Source organism: Ixodes scapularis, unplaced genomic scaffold (genome assembly GCF_016920785.2).
Source record: "Ixodes scapularis isolate PalLabHiFi unplaced genomic scaffold, ASM1692078v2 PGA_scaffold2__306_contigs__length_199485367, whole genome shotgun sequence".
Taxonomy (NCBI): Eukaryota; Metazoa; Arthropoda; class Arachnida; order Ixodida; family Ixodidae; genus Ixodes; species Ixodes scapularis.
Window position 1 is genome coordinate 139,506,888 of NW_024609857.1, and position 14,487 is coordinate 139,521,374.

Consider the following 14,487-nt stretch of genomic DNA (forward strand, 5'->3'; position numbering starts at 1 on the left):
TACGTTTTAGCAAATGAACCGCCAATGGCAGGGCAACCTACGCCCTAAACAGACCCCTCGCTTCGCTTCACAGTCCTTGTGGAAAATCTAACCAGCAGTTTTTATTTCTTCTAATTCGATAGTAACCTCAAACCTATTGCAGAAGCCTCTAAACATGTAAAATGTGCTAATGTTCTTAAATTCAGTAGAACAAGATTGAATTAAATGGCATCAGGCAATTCAATGAAACTGGTTCAATGAAATGGGCATTCAATGAAATGTCCAGTTCCTACGTGTTGCACGTGCTCACCTGTACTGCAAGTAAATAACTAACATGACATGATGACAGATGCATGTGGAACGTGTTACCATTCTAGAATTTTAACGCGAAAGCGTTAAGGAGCTTGGGTTGCAGACAAAGGGTGTCGGTGCCATGACGCAAAAATCTAGATCGGTCGATAGGGTATGACGTCGCAGCCACAACCTCGCGCAACAATTTCAAACAATTCACAACACTCACGTAAGCGTAATGTCACACTTGGAATGACAGTGATTAAAACCTGACATGTATTGTAAATTAAAGGTTGCTACATGTCTCAAGTGATTTCACTTTATAAAGTAATACATTTGCCTTAAAGAAAAATTTGAAGAATTTTAGGTGGGATTCAAACTCACAACCCTTCGGTTGTGAGCGAGACACGCTACTGACTAGGCCACGCGAGGCACTAGGCTTTTTGCAAAAAATCTCGCAGTTCAAAGGCCAAGGGGTCATGGGTGTGTCACAAATGTGTCCTCTCGGAGGGTGAGACACAGGCCCCCGCAATAAGGATCGCGCCGACTACTGCCTTAGAAACCATTCGGAGGGTCGCCGTGGCACACTAACCGTTGCCTGGCTCTCTCATTGAAGACCAGGTAGCTTTTTATGACTATGTGTCTTGATGAACGAGTGGTTGGGGTACACCAACAATGACACTGATTGCTCCACAGCATCTCTATGGCAAAATTACATTTTATTCCTTACAAATATAGGCCCACTGTTCTAGCTATACATTTTTCCAGTTGTTTCAGCTTTCGTGTACTAAGAGCAGCCTCCTAATCTTTTTACCAAGTAAATATAGCTTCAACAGAATATGTCCAAGCAAAGCATTTCCAGATTACAGTTTAAAGTGACAGAATATCATATGACGTCAAAATCACCGCATGACACTTGTCAAATATGCCGGTTGTCTCATCTATATAAAAGTGCTGCCAGTCCATGAAGAATGCCTAACATAATCACTCAATATCGTAATCTCTATTAAGAGTGAGCATCCACATCTTTGACATTGTTTTGTGCTGTTTTGAAGGTAACTCTCAAGGAGACTCCCCAACTGCAAGGAAACATCCTTGAGAGACTTGTGAAGAATGTGCCTCATCAGTCTGCAGCTAAAATGCACTCGGAAGCGGCAGTGGAAACAGGTATGCACATGCGCATAACTGATTTCCAGCATAGTAGCCCATTGTGTGATAATAGTTTGTGATACAACTTGATTTCAGTTGCACTACACAAATTTTCAGACAGTCAAAATGAATCATCAGCCCTTTGAATAGGTCATTCTGGATGCCCTTTGTTGCTTAGGCATGTAAGCCCCCAAATTTACCTTTGAACCATGCTTAGCTGGAAGTTTGGTGGTTTAGTGTGTTAATATGGCACAGCTTGCTGGTACTGAAAGGTCTCGTGTTATGAATCTGACGCTAATTTCTGTCAGTTTTGGCACATATGGCTGTTATTTCGGTGTACACAGATGTCAATCGCTTCTGTGGGAGATGCAGTAGTTGTTGGTCTTAAATGACTCTGCCGCAGCGAAGCCACGAGGTACTGTATTTGAATGGCAGGTTACTTTCTTGCTGTCAAAAGGTCGACATAGCTGATTTTGACATGCTTAATTTGAATATGGTTCTGATGCTAAAACATTGTGCTCATAAGAGCAGGCTTTGAGCAGCAAAAAGCAGTACTAACTGGGAGTACCTTAAAGGGATGCTCAACCGAAATCTGGATTCCACGAAACACGTGGCAAAAGCGTGCAGCGGGATGCTAAAAACATCAAAACATCACTCATACAGCGATATCATGAACGGATGAACATATTTTTCAAAGAAAGGAGGCGCATTTGACAGAAATGTCTACGTCATGTTTCTCCGAGAAGGGGAGGGAACGGCCTCGCGTCTTCTCCGCCTCGCGGCCTTGAGGGAGCAAAGCGAAGAGAGGAAGAAACTAGGTATCTTCACGTCACGCGCCTCGTCGGCCTGGTTCAATCTCGACCTCATTTTCCAAAAATACGGCTGTCCATTCGAGATATCGCCTTACGAGTAGTGTTGTAAAGATTGTAGCGTCCCGCATACACCTCCTGGATTATTTTTTCTGAAATCCAAATTTCGGTTCACCATCGCTTTAACACTATTAGGAATGGAACTGAATCAAGTTGTAGATCTGTTTAAGGTGTGTCTCTGTCTGTGTGTGTCGGTTCGGTCGTCTGCTTGTTTGAATTCTCGCATGACACAGACAGGACCAGTGCTCATACTATTAACAATGTGGTCAGCTGCCATTCTAATCATCTCAGGCTTATGTTACAAGATGGAAAGCCATGGTTTATTTATCTCTATGCATCTCACAAACGTTGCTTGGAAGTGTGGCATGTTGTCTAAACTTTGTTGCACGTGTAACTTAATCCAATAACAGGTTTGGTTGTTGCAAAGCATTGGATTAGTGGTAAGACTTCTGATTAACAAACTAGGCACTTCCCAAATTGTTTCTTATGGTCACCTTTTAGGGCATCACTCATGTCATGGGCACCAAACTAAGCTGGCTTCTTAAAAACACTGAAATTCCCCAAATTGCTTTCACGGGTTTTCTGAGATCTCAAATTAACAGGACCATAACTGTGAAACAGTGAAAACTGGTGGGCTCATCTTACCTAGTCATTGGGGATCCTTGCTGTCTGGTTATGGCTGATTCACCCGACGTACTGATCCGCGGTCGGATTGATCACCTGACGACATGTCTGCGGTTCGTCTGTTTCCCAAGCACATCCATACGAGGGAGACGACAAGCAGACGCCAGCAAGGACGGAGTGAACCTGTTCGACACCTTATAGTGCCGCGAAACTCCAACATCGCACCATGACACCGTTGTCCAAGTGAGAAATCTATGTTTGCTACAGCGATAAAGAATCATACACTGCTGTTACGCACGCATAGACACAGAACTCCGTAATAGGCTTCACGCTAAGTGCCACTAGCTTTACTAACCCAAAGCATGACAGTGACACAGGCATGGTCCTGCTTGAGAAGGCTTCAGCATAGAAGTGACGAAAATATGGGCTCGCGGAGGGGTGTTTGGAGATGCCTTCACGCACTCCGTGCTTGTGCACAGCACTTTAAGTACACCACAGCCACAAGAAAGGTCTTGCTCGGTGAAAGGCTGACTGGACGTGTGAATTATTGCAGCTTGCAAGACGAATTATCGCGGCAAGAGTAGAGGAGGCGTCAACACGGCACCATGTTCCAATTGAAGGATGCTCATTTGGGAAAACATTGCTGTCATGGGCTAGTCGTAGCAGTTACTGCCCTGCATGAGCTGTCAGAAATTTACCGATTCTGTGTGAACTCTGACTTGACTTCTGTCAAATGGGAGAGTAGATACCTCAAAGGTTATGTTAGTGCAACCGCCGGGTGGCTACCACCCTTTATGCACCATCACTGCGGATTCTAAGGTGTGTCTTCGGCGCAGTAGTGGCGATGGCACTGAAAGCAGAGCAGGTCATGGCAGGCCACTCGCTTGGCGGGTATGTTGTCCCTTCTTTGCTTTCAGCTGCATCCAGCTTCGTAAATCTCCTCATATTCAATGATCTGGTTCAAAGAAAAGCAGGAAAAGGCCGATGACTGGATATGCAGTGGCTGGAAACGGTGCGACCTTGATCTAAACACACTAGCGGCACCAATTGCCCAGTCGCATTGTTTCCAGCCACCACATCTGCAGTCATCAGCCTCTTGATGCTTCCCTTTCAACAGATTATGTAACGTGAGGAGATCCACAAAGCTAATGCAGCTGGAAACAAAGGGGGAACAACTCACCCACTGAGCAACAGACCTGCTGCGGTTTGCTCCACTTTTGGTGTTGTCACCACCGCTGCACCGAAGGCTTGTCTTGGAACCGCCAGTGAGGGCACGTAAAGGGCAGTAGCCACCCTGTGGTTGCACTAACGTAATCTTCGAGTTATCCTCTCCCGTTCAACAAAGTCTGAGTCCTAGCTCACAGAATCAGTGGATGTGCTCAGCATAGCATAAAGCATTAAATTGTTTCTTATTAGTATGCACATTGCTTCTGGTTTGTGCAATATTTTGAAGTGGGTCATGTTTTATTGCCAACATTACTGTGTTGTTGAGCAGCTACGGAAGCTACCTGGAACCTGGACGCTTTCCCAAAGCCTGGTTCCAGGGGCCTATACATTCTGGGTTCTTTGGACGAGCTGAGGGAACTCTCTGGTGGCCGCAACATTGGGCTACTGCTGGAGGAGGTACTTTGGCACCTACCGGAGAGTAAGTAGCAAAGACATTGAGGACATCGAGAGGGCAACAATGCATCAGGTGAAATACAGCCTCTGGATGCACCACAGAGTGGGAATGATAACTGTGTCTGTTGCATACAGCGTGTACACACGAGTTAAAACACTCACAACTAAGATCGGTCCACATGACCCAAGACCCCTGTTAAAGGGGGGTGCAACAATTTTAAGATTAAAAGCATATGCATATCGTCATTTTTACATGGTTTATCGTGTCCCAAAGGATAGAGAAAACATCTCCTTCATTAAAAAATGTTGCAATTCCGCAGCATAATAGCAAAGCAAGAGTCAAGCTTTTTCACCCACCTGCAGCCGCGAGTGGCACCCAAAGGAACTACGGCGAGAAGCCGTGACCTTGCTCGGCTCTAAACTGCAGCATAACGCTGCAGTTTAGTCCGCTAATGTCAGCAGAGAGAGGGAGAGGAAGCATCCTTCGAGAGAGACACGAGAACCTACACGGCACCTCGAATTCTGACACTAGGAGTGCGACCAGGTGTGACCCAGAACACTGGGAGTGAGTTGAGGAGTGCCAGAAATGCCGATATTTATCTTTTTTTTTTTTTTACACAACAACTAGGACATGCAGGCGAAATTGGTTTTCTGTTCTTTACTTCAGAAGTGTCAGAGGGCAACTTCCACAAATGCTTTTTTGACCGAAGTTCAGAAATCGTTATCTCTCCCCTCTTTAAGAAAGATCTTAAGGCAAACAAATGTTTGAACGGCTGCAATGCGTCAAGGCAGTGACTTAGGAGGCAATGCAAAGAAGTGCTACAAGGGGAAGCACTCCCAGAATGAGGACTTGGCTGTGAGAGGGTGCAGGTTATTTATCATGGAGGGATGGCCATACATTGGTGCAAGTCCAGATGGACTGGTAGAGTGCAAGTGTTGCGTCAGTCGAGTGCTTGAGGTAAAATGCCCAGAGACAACGAAAAAGTTTTTGTAAGAAAACAGAGAAGGGCACGGACAACGCTCGTTTAAAACTGAAGCATAATAGCACACACTTCTGCCAAGTGCAGGTGCAGATGGGATTGACAGGAGTGAAGCATGGAGACCTGTTCGTCTACATCAGTGACAAAGACAGTGTATGCATCTCTGTAGACTCAAAGAATTCTTCAAGGATGTAGTTGAGAGGTCAACATATCTTTTTAAAAATTTGTGCTGCCACAAATGGTTTGCGTGGAGTAAGGGGAGTTTTCTCTCTTTAACTCAATCCTTAGAAATAATACACAAAAGAGTCATGCAATGATTTTTTTCATTTGTTGAATACTTATCAGGATTTGTGACCTAAAAACACAATGTGGAGCTTTTTTTCTTTTATTTTCAAAAAATGCTAATATTTGAGGGGAAAGCCAAGAAAGTTTTTGCTGCTATTCTAAGACTGACATTGGCACTCTAACATAGCATCCCATGAAGGATTGCAAAATCTAGCAGATGCAATCGAAACTCACCCAAACACTAATGACATATTCATTCTGAAGAAACCAACTATGCGGATGATGATAATGATTAGGAGGTTATTGGCGCAGCAGCAATGAGGGCTATAATGTGCCAAGCTTAACATATTTGGAGCATACTGTAACAAAAATTACTTCGAGGCTAAAAATTTACAGATGATATAAATATCCAATTGTATTAAAAAGTCTAAAACACGGTTGAGAGGAACGGCTATCGCCAAGCCAAAATGAGGGATGAAATGGGAGGTGATCTCTAAAGCGTCTGGGAAAACATGATTGACGGAGTGGTTGATGAGACAAACAATGCCATAAAATGTGTACGATGTTCACCACGAAGCAGATACTGATGTGTCAAACGGGAGTAACCTATCCTTAGACGGCACAAGAGTACCTCCACACGACATTCCCCGTTATAAGAGCTCTCCCATATGCCCAAAACAGGCTTGATAATGTGGAGTTTGTTGTTGCTCTCTGTATCCCATTCCAGCTGCCATTTGCAAAAAAGTAGATTTCCTCAGAAGTGGTTTCAAATCTTGGTAGGGATGGATGTTATTGATGGATGCTATTGATGAGCCTTGAGCAGACACGGTTAATTTATCCACGTCTTCACTGCCCAAAATCCCAACGTGACTCGGCACCCAGCAAAACTTTATGTACCGACCGCATCAAAGGGCGCTGTTGATCCTAACATGTAGATGTTGTGCAAGGAGATTCTCCGTGGGCCATCAGGAGTCTCATTCCAACCTCCGAGCAGAGCAGTCGACTTTCCCCCGACTCCGAGAACTCCGCAAGAACGAGAATGTGATCCAAGCATGAACATCGAGCCGGCGCTCGGCGCGGCCGGGCGACCACCCGGCTTGGCGCGAGGCACGCCCTGGTCTCCCTGAGGTACTGCCTCCGTTTTTCGAGGGACATTTGATGCTTATCAGCACACAAACTCCTCACAGGAGATATGCAAAATGCACCTGTAGCAAGTTGGTGTATTGGGTCAAGCATGTTAAGGGCAGATGGCTGCGCCGACCCATATACTACTACTGCACCATAGTCAAGGCGGGATTGAACTAAGGAGTTATACAGTCATAGGAGACGGCCTATCAGAGCCCCACAACATATGCGACAGCACCATTAGGATGCATGATGACGTCAAGCATTTCCGTTTCAAATCATTCAGAAATGAGGCACAAAGGTAAGCTTCTTGTCAAAAGATCACTCCCAAAAATCTGTGTTCTTGCTGGACCAATTTTGGAATGCAGTTAAAATGCAAGGAAGGATTAAGAGACAACAACGGCACAAGGAGAAAGGATTGCAGACTGCTTTTTCAAGAGAAAATTTGAAGTCATTTTCATCTGCCCACCTACACAACCTATTGATTGTAAGTTGCAACTGCCGTTCAACACTGGAGAGGTTACAGGAAGGCACAGATATCTGCACATCATTCACCTATAAAGAGTAGGATACTGATGATGGCATAACCTTTGCTAGACTGTTAATTTTAACAGCAAAGAGGTGCAGTGTCCAGTGTGCAGCCTAATCGGACTTGAAAAGTTCTTTCGCTCAGAAAGCTCTGTATGCACTGAAGCATGTGGCCCCGCACACCACAGTTGTACAAGTCACGAAGAATTCTGTACCTTCACGCCTGTTATACCGTTTGGTGGTGTAAGTAGAGAAAAATTTTATTTTTATTCATTTTAGCTCTCACTTAAAAATTGTCCAAATTGTCCTTTAAACCTTGCAAGCCAGTCTAAGTACACTAGCTGTTGAAGCAAACTTCCAGACAAGAATGTCCCCGGCATGGGCTAGCGTGCACCCAAAGCTCTCTCAGCCAAAAAGATAACGGGCGTTGACCACGGGGTCCCCTGAAAAATGCCAGTAGTCCAAAATAGCATTTGATGGTCTTTGATTTCTTCAAATATAAACAATCTATTTTTACTTATATAATGCAATTAATTGAAAAACAAATTTATGAAAGCTTTTTTTTTTTCAGACGATTAACAATCCATTTGACTTGTGCAGTAGTTTTGTTTTAAAGAGCTTCCTTCCACCAAACCTTATGAGCCCAATTGAAAAGCAGCACTTCTGCTACTTGCAACGAGTCTCCATCGGCTCCCGCAACACGCGAGTTCCCGCATGTATATTGCATCGTGAAATGTGAATCTGCTGCATCCGCGATCTGCAGTATCCGTTTCCGTGACGTGAGAGTTTGTAGCGGATTCCCGCGTTTTTGTCTGTGACTTGTGCATTCGATATCGATTCCCGTAACACTTGAGGGGGTCCCGTATGTATACTGCTTCGTCAAATGCGATTCCGCTGCATCCGCCATCTGCGGTATTCGTTCCCGTGACATGTAAGTTCGTAGCTCATTCCCGCGTTTTTGTCCACGATCTGCGTGCACAATGTCTGTTCCCGTGACAGGCAAGTCTGTAGTGGGTTCACGCCTGCTTACTGCTCCATAAAACTTGGTTCTACTGCATCCGCGATTTTCGTTCCCGTGAGAGGAGAGTTCTTGGCGGGTTTCCGCCGGTCCTTCGCATGGCAGAACGCAAATTTGTTGTGCCCGCAAAGTGTGGTATCCTTTCCCGTGACACAGGAGTTCGTAGCCGATTCCCGTGCGTGTATCGCATCGTGAAACGCGAATTCATAACTTTTATTATAAGGTTTTCCTGTGGCCCCAAAAATAGCCCACCCCATGTCTTTTCACCATTTATCTTTTCATTTTGGGTAAGCGTTCTTTCGGAACTTTAAGGTATATTGTAATCATGTTGAAAGATCGGCTAGTTGGTAGTTGTTATATATAATGAAATAAAACAGCGCAAAAAGATATAAAAGGAAGAGACACACTGGATAGAACTGACCGCTCTGTTCTATCCAGTGTCTCTCTTCCTTTTATATCTTCTTGGACTGTTTTCTTTCAATATGTATAACCAAAATATATTCACAACATTTCCTTAAAATTTCACAGGCCTTAAGTCTCACCCCACCCTAAGTGGCTTTGAGGATCGAGCTGCAGAAGTAACCTCACACACTGCATGGTCATTGAACAGTATAAAAGTAAATACTGTATTAAACTCACTCAAATGAAGAATCTGTTTAACGGAAAAGTTAATTTTAGAAGAGACCATGATGACATGCAATCTTCAGTGATATGGGTTATGAATGAAACCTCCAAAGTGTCGAATAATGATCCATCGACAGAGTTTCTTGCAGATAATGAAATGTCTATGCACCTCTAATAACTGCAGTTTTGTGTTCAATTCTGAATAACAAAATTGCACATAATAGTCACCATTTGATTTTTTTACTTGCAATGTATATCCAACAAAGTGAAGCAACTTCAGCCTGTTTTTTGGTATCACATGATTGTGCATGATATTGTCCGTCACTAATAAGGAGTATTCACTGGGCGCCATATTTGTGGGTGCTGTCTAGAGCGCATGCTCAGAACGAGCCCACATTAATAGGCTGCTAAGACCGGCAATCTTGAGGGTGCGGAACGCACGTTACAAAAGAACTGTGGAAGCTCGCAATCAGCACACGCTCAGCAGTCGCGCACACAGCTATGGCCGCCAGTGAATACTTCCTATAGTATGTATAAACTGAACGCCTTTTTTTCTCAGCTGCGGGCAAGGCGAAGTATGCAAACTTGAGCGAGGCGACGGTTCAAGACGTCACGAAGAGATCGCTGTGGTCATTTGTCGACCGTGATGGTGGGCGGAGCAAGAGCCGGAATAAAGAAATGGAAAAGGTTAACAAAGATGGTCCCAGAAAATTCTCAGCTTTTTGTTTTAACAAGAAAAACCAGCTCCAAATGAGTTTGTGCATCCCCACATTTGATCTCTAACTGATACAGCTTCCAAAAAGTGTGCAGGCAAAATGTCAGGCACAGGCATGCTTTGCAGTGCATTCGCGAGTTCATTGCAAGATGAGCTCGCAGGCGCACTGCCAACGTAACCTAACTGCAAGTCAGTTGCCAATGTGTGGCCTCAGCTGTAGGGCCAGCACCCAATCGAAAAAGTACGGCCTATGCCTAGTAGCAAGGGATCGGCTATAGCACCTGACCTGAGATGTACGGCTGATGCCCAGCTGCTAAGCTTTGGCCTGCCTCTGATCACGGGGCACCAGCCGATGCCCTGTTGCTCAACTTCGGCAAAGCTGCGAATTCATGGACGATACAAAAGTGATTGGCATTGTACATGTGCGGTCGCCATACACTAAGCATGTGCTTTCTTAAAAGCTTGTTTCAACAGGGCACATCTACTATTCTGTCAGGTGCCACATTTTGGAGAAAAGAAAGTTGAGTGGTGGCACTAGGTGGTGCTTTCTCCAAAACAATGCCTTCTTTTTGGCAGCTGGCACATCTGCCGCAACCAGCCTCTGCTGCATTGTGCTCGGACAGTGCAGCAGAGGCTGGTTGCGCTCTTCCTCCACGGGGCGCGGTGTCATCAGTGCCCAGAAGCGCTCCGATACAAAAAACGAAACTTAAAATTCCATCGAAGTTGTGCAGTTTTTCAGAAAGCTGTAAAATATCTCGCATGCCTTCTATCGCACTCAAATTTTTTTACTTTTGTGTTTTTCGATGATGCTCACAAAGTTTCTGAATAAAAGCGTACCCTTAAACTCAGTGTTAAAAAATTAATTACATGAAAATAATTAACAACTCAATTATCCCGAAATTAGTTAATTTTCCTAAGTAGGCCCCTGGCCTAGGACCAATACGAAACACACCTTTTTTGGTGATGTGCAGTTTTCGCAATTTCGAATTTTTCCGCCTTCCTTAAAGAAGCTGTGCAACAATTTCAGGGCTTTGCTTAAATTATTGTGGAAGTTGATGCCTGACACTTCTGAAGTGAACTACAGAAAACAGATTTTGCCTGAATACCCCAGTTTTTATTTAAAAGAATGAAAAAGATCCAGGTTTTTACCGCCTCTCAACTCGTACGTCGTCTTCCGGGGCACGTGCACAGTGATGTTGATGGGGTAGGCGCGGAGTTCCGGAAAAGTTCTCTTTTTAGAGCCACCAGTGAGCAGCGAGAACTCATCCGCTCGCGACCGCGTGACCACGTGCTGGCGGGCGCAGCGCGAACAATATGGTGAAAGGAGGAAAGTCTCATCCGGGTCCGGCCATACCCGTCCGGCTCTGTCCCCCTCCCCCTCAAGCTTCTGGCGGCTGTTCGCAGTAGCAGACAGAGCTGACGATTTTGTGGACCTAGGATAGATGGTGTCACTAAGACTACGTATAATAAAAGTTTTGTCGATGATATTAGGTTTTTGACGCATTTATGTATATGTTGGATTGACAAGATTTATAGAAAAGTTACCTTTTATCGAGCAGGTATTCACACAACTTGCTATCTTTGTACAAGATTCCCCATTGACGTCACGCCGTGTGTATCTCATGGCAGCCGCTCGCGGCTGCAGGTCGGGGAATATTCTAAGTTTTGCCTCGCTATTACGCGGCGGAATTGCAACATTTCGATGAAAGGAGGCATGTTTTTTGTCATTTGTGACAAGGTGAACAATATCAAAAGCAGAAGATACCAATTCTTTCAACGTTAAAATCGTTGCACAGCTCCTTTAAACATCTTGTATATATATGCTAAGAACTTTTATTCTAGCTTTACATTACAGGCATGAGTTCTATTATTGTGAGGACGGTTTTGCAATAACAAATCTTACGACTTTGTTTCCTTCTTAAGAGACGTACAAAGAAAGCCAACAAAGCTGGGGCCGTTTTAACGTGTCCAGCTCGTGCTTTCTCCAGCATGAGCTTACTTCGTGCTTTCTCGAGCGTTATTTTCCAAAGACTTTTGCATTCGTGAGTACTAAGGCTGTCGCCGCTGCTTGCACGCGATGTAATTAGGATGCGTTTTGTCCCGTGTGCTTAATACGATGTTCCGAAATCGGTCCGCGTCTTCTTCGGGCCTGCCGCCGCCGCAGCGGTGCTGTGTTCCCTCGTAGTTCCTGTCTTGTCTTCGTGCACAGTGCTGTGTTTTGTGAAAAGGCCTCTCCTTGAGTCGTTCAACACATTCAACATGTGGGCACCCCCGTGGCGGCAAGGAAGGAGGGGGTAGCATCAACTCTCTTCTCCCGGCACCCCATCACGTGATGTTTTTCTCCGCGCCACAATGAGTCACCCTCGCCGCCTCGGCACCTAGTCGTGCACATGCGCCGCGATCTCCTTAATGGCGGGTGCGGCTTCGGGATACGATCGCCTGACATTCCAGATCACCGGACGACCCAAGCGCCTGGAATAACACCAAACACGAAGAAGCGAGTTCCACGGCTGCCCTTTTCAAGCTCAAGAGCGATGACCTCATCCGAGTTCCCTGCTTCACCTGTGGATAATCAAGACTGCTTGAATGGAAACATCGATTGTGCCAGTGAGAACTTGCTGCAAGCAACATGTGTGTGCAGTGAAATCGTGTTAGCTCATGTGAATCGTAAGTTACGAGCAACACATAGCTTAACTGAATAGGGATACTACCGCTAGCTCCCAATTTAAAAAAAAACTTCGAACTATGAGATTTTCAGGGCAGGGTTGCGCTACTAATAGGAAAGTGTGTTGCGCGCAATTTCATCGAGACAGCTTGTGGAAACTTGCATTATTGGCCTAATAAAATCTGAGGTTACCTAAAAAAAAAAACTGCACGTGTACATTTGGTACCTTTATATTTCCATTTGTTAATTTCACCATCGCTGAGCAAGTCTTTTCTATAAGGTTTTCCGTGTACCCTCTTTTTAGTAGAACTTGTAAACTTCTCCTGTATTACTTCTAATCATTTAGAAATTATTACATGCCGGTGTGCGTGACCATGCACCATGTTACGCGTTATTGAGTTCTGTTAGCGTGATTACGTTTCCTTTTATATTTTCATACAATTGGAACATTGTACGACTATGACGACATTCCATATACCTCCTCTATATAATGCCCCCTGTGGGCCTTTAGAGGTAAATAAATAAATAAATAAATGTGTGGAGAACACAGATGCTGGCAAGCCTGGAGGTATGTGTTGAATACTGTCCCTTGACAGCTTAAGCTTACATACTTTGTGGAGCTCCCTTTCACTGTGATCACTTTGTTTTACTCGACACAGAGACCTTGGAAAAAAACAACCAAGGCATCCAATCACTCCAATGTGATGCAGACCTTACCCACACTGTGTAAGTTTTCTACTGTAAAAAAAAAAAATGTAAAAGGTAGTAGCAGCTTCTACTTTAGAAGGGCACTAAAACGGTGTTGAACTTGGTAATTAGGCAGCCTAATACCTACAATCCACGAATTAACTTTTCTCAGTTAGCACACTTAAAAGAAAGTTTTTTTATCCATTTGTTAAAGTAGGCTACAGCAGTTAAATTATAATGGGGAAAAAAATCCCGCCCTGCTGTTTTCAGTGAAGAGTTCAGACCACTAAAGGTCACCATTTTGAAGCTTTGCAAAAAGAGGTGGAAGCTTTGCATTTGAAAAAGCAACGGAGTGCGACACATGTTGGTTAGGACCACATGACGTGTAGCCACTGGAAGTTCTCGACTGGGCAAGAAACCTTACCTTAGAGGGAAGCTACGGAGCTTCTTGAAAAAAATGAGTTAGAAGTGAATTCTAGTGTATTTCTACCCTGTGAACCCGAATACCCAAACCATTTGCTCAAGTATTGTCAAGCGCGAGAAAATGCGAAAGACAGTCGCTGTGCGCGACGTCATCGACGGATCTTTTGGCTGCCCAAGGCTAGGGAGGCGGGGCTTCAGCCCTATTTTGAAATTGCTCGTATGGCTCTCCGGCGCGTCACATTAAAATATAATTGCGCTATCTGTTATTCTAAAGGCCAAATGAATGCAATTCAAGCGTTTTTTCTCAAATTCAGAAGTGCCCCATCTTCCCTTTAACCGGGTGACTGGGGCTATCGAAGCTGAAGGATATGTATCCTCACCTTCTCTTCTTGTCATCTTTTGTTTCCTCAGTCTCGGGTTGCTTCAAAATGAGGAATATTTATTGCTTTATAGCCGTCGGAAATCGAAGAAGGCCGCTGCACTTGAGGATCCGGATAAAATTTACCAAAGCACAGGATCACAGGAGAGGGCCAGCACAACTCGCCAAAAGCACTCTTCGACGGAATGGCAGTCAATACTGAGCCAGCTGATCACGGATAGCAATCAGGGCATACATTTCAGGGGATCATGGCATGTAGCCAGATAAAAACATGCTATACTGCACATCAGTGCAGTATACATGCTTCTAGCTGCTCTGCCATTGAACCTGGTGGCCCATAGCTTTGACTTTTAGTCTGTTGCAAGATGAGATGGAGTATAAATGGTGTTGACAAACCGCCTTCTATCAAAGAGAACTTCGGCAGAGGGTAACAGTGACGGTGTGTGGCAGTTACCAACTCTTCTTTGGTCTCTCTGCAATGAGGTGGGCGATGTGGGGGCTGACTCGCAGAGCGGCAGGGTGACTG

At 44.7% G+C, this 14,487-nt stretch overlaps 1 protein-coding gene and 1 pseudogene across 1 annotated transcript in view; one reads left to right on the top strand and one right to left on the bottom strand.

Annotated features, from left to right (window-relative positions):
• Positions 1 to 14,487, bottom strand: part of LOC115327698 — a 132,704-nt gene that overhangs the window by 49,498 nt on the left and 68,719 nt on the right. The gene's annotated exons all lie outside the window — the stretch shown is intronic.
• On the top strand, positions 1,196 to 5,768 carry LOC120840413 (annotated as a pseudogene).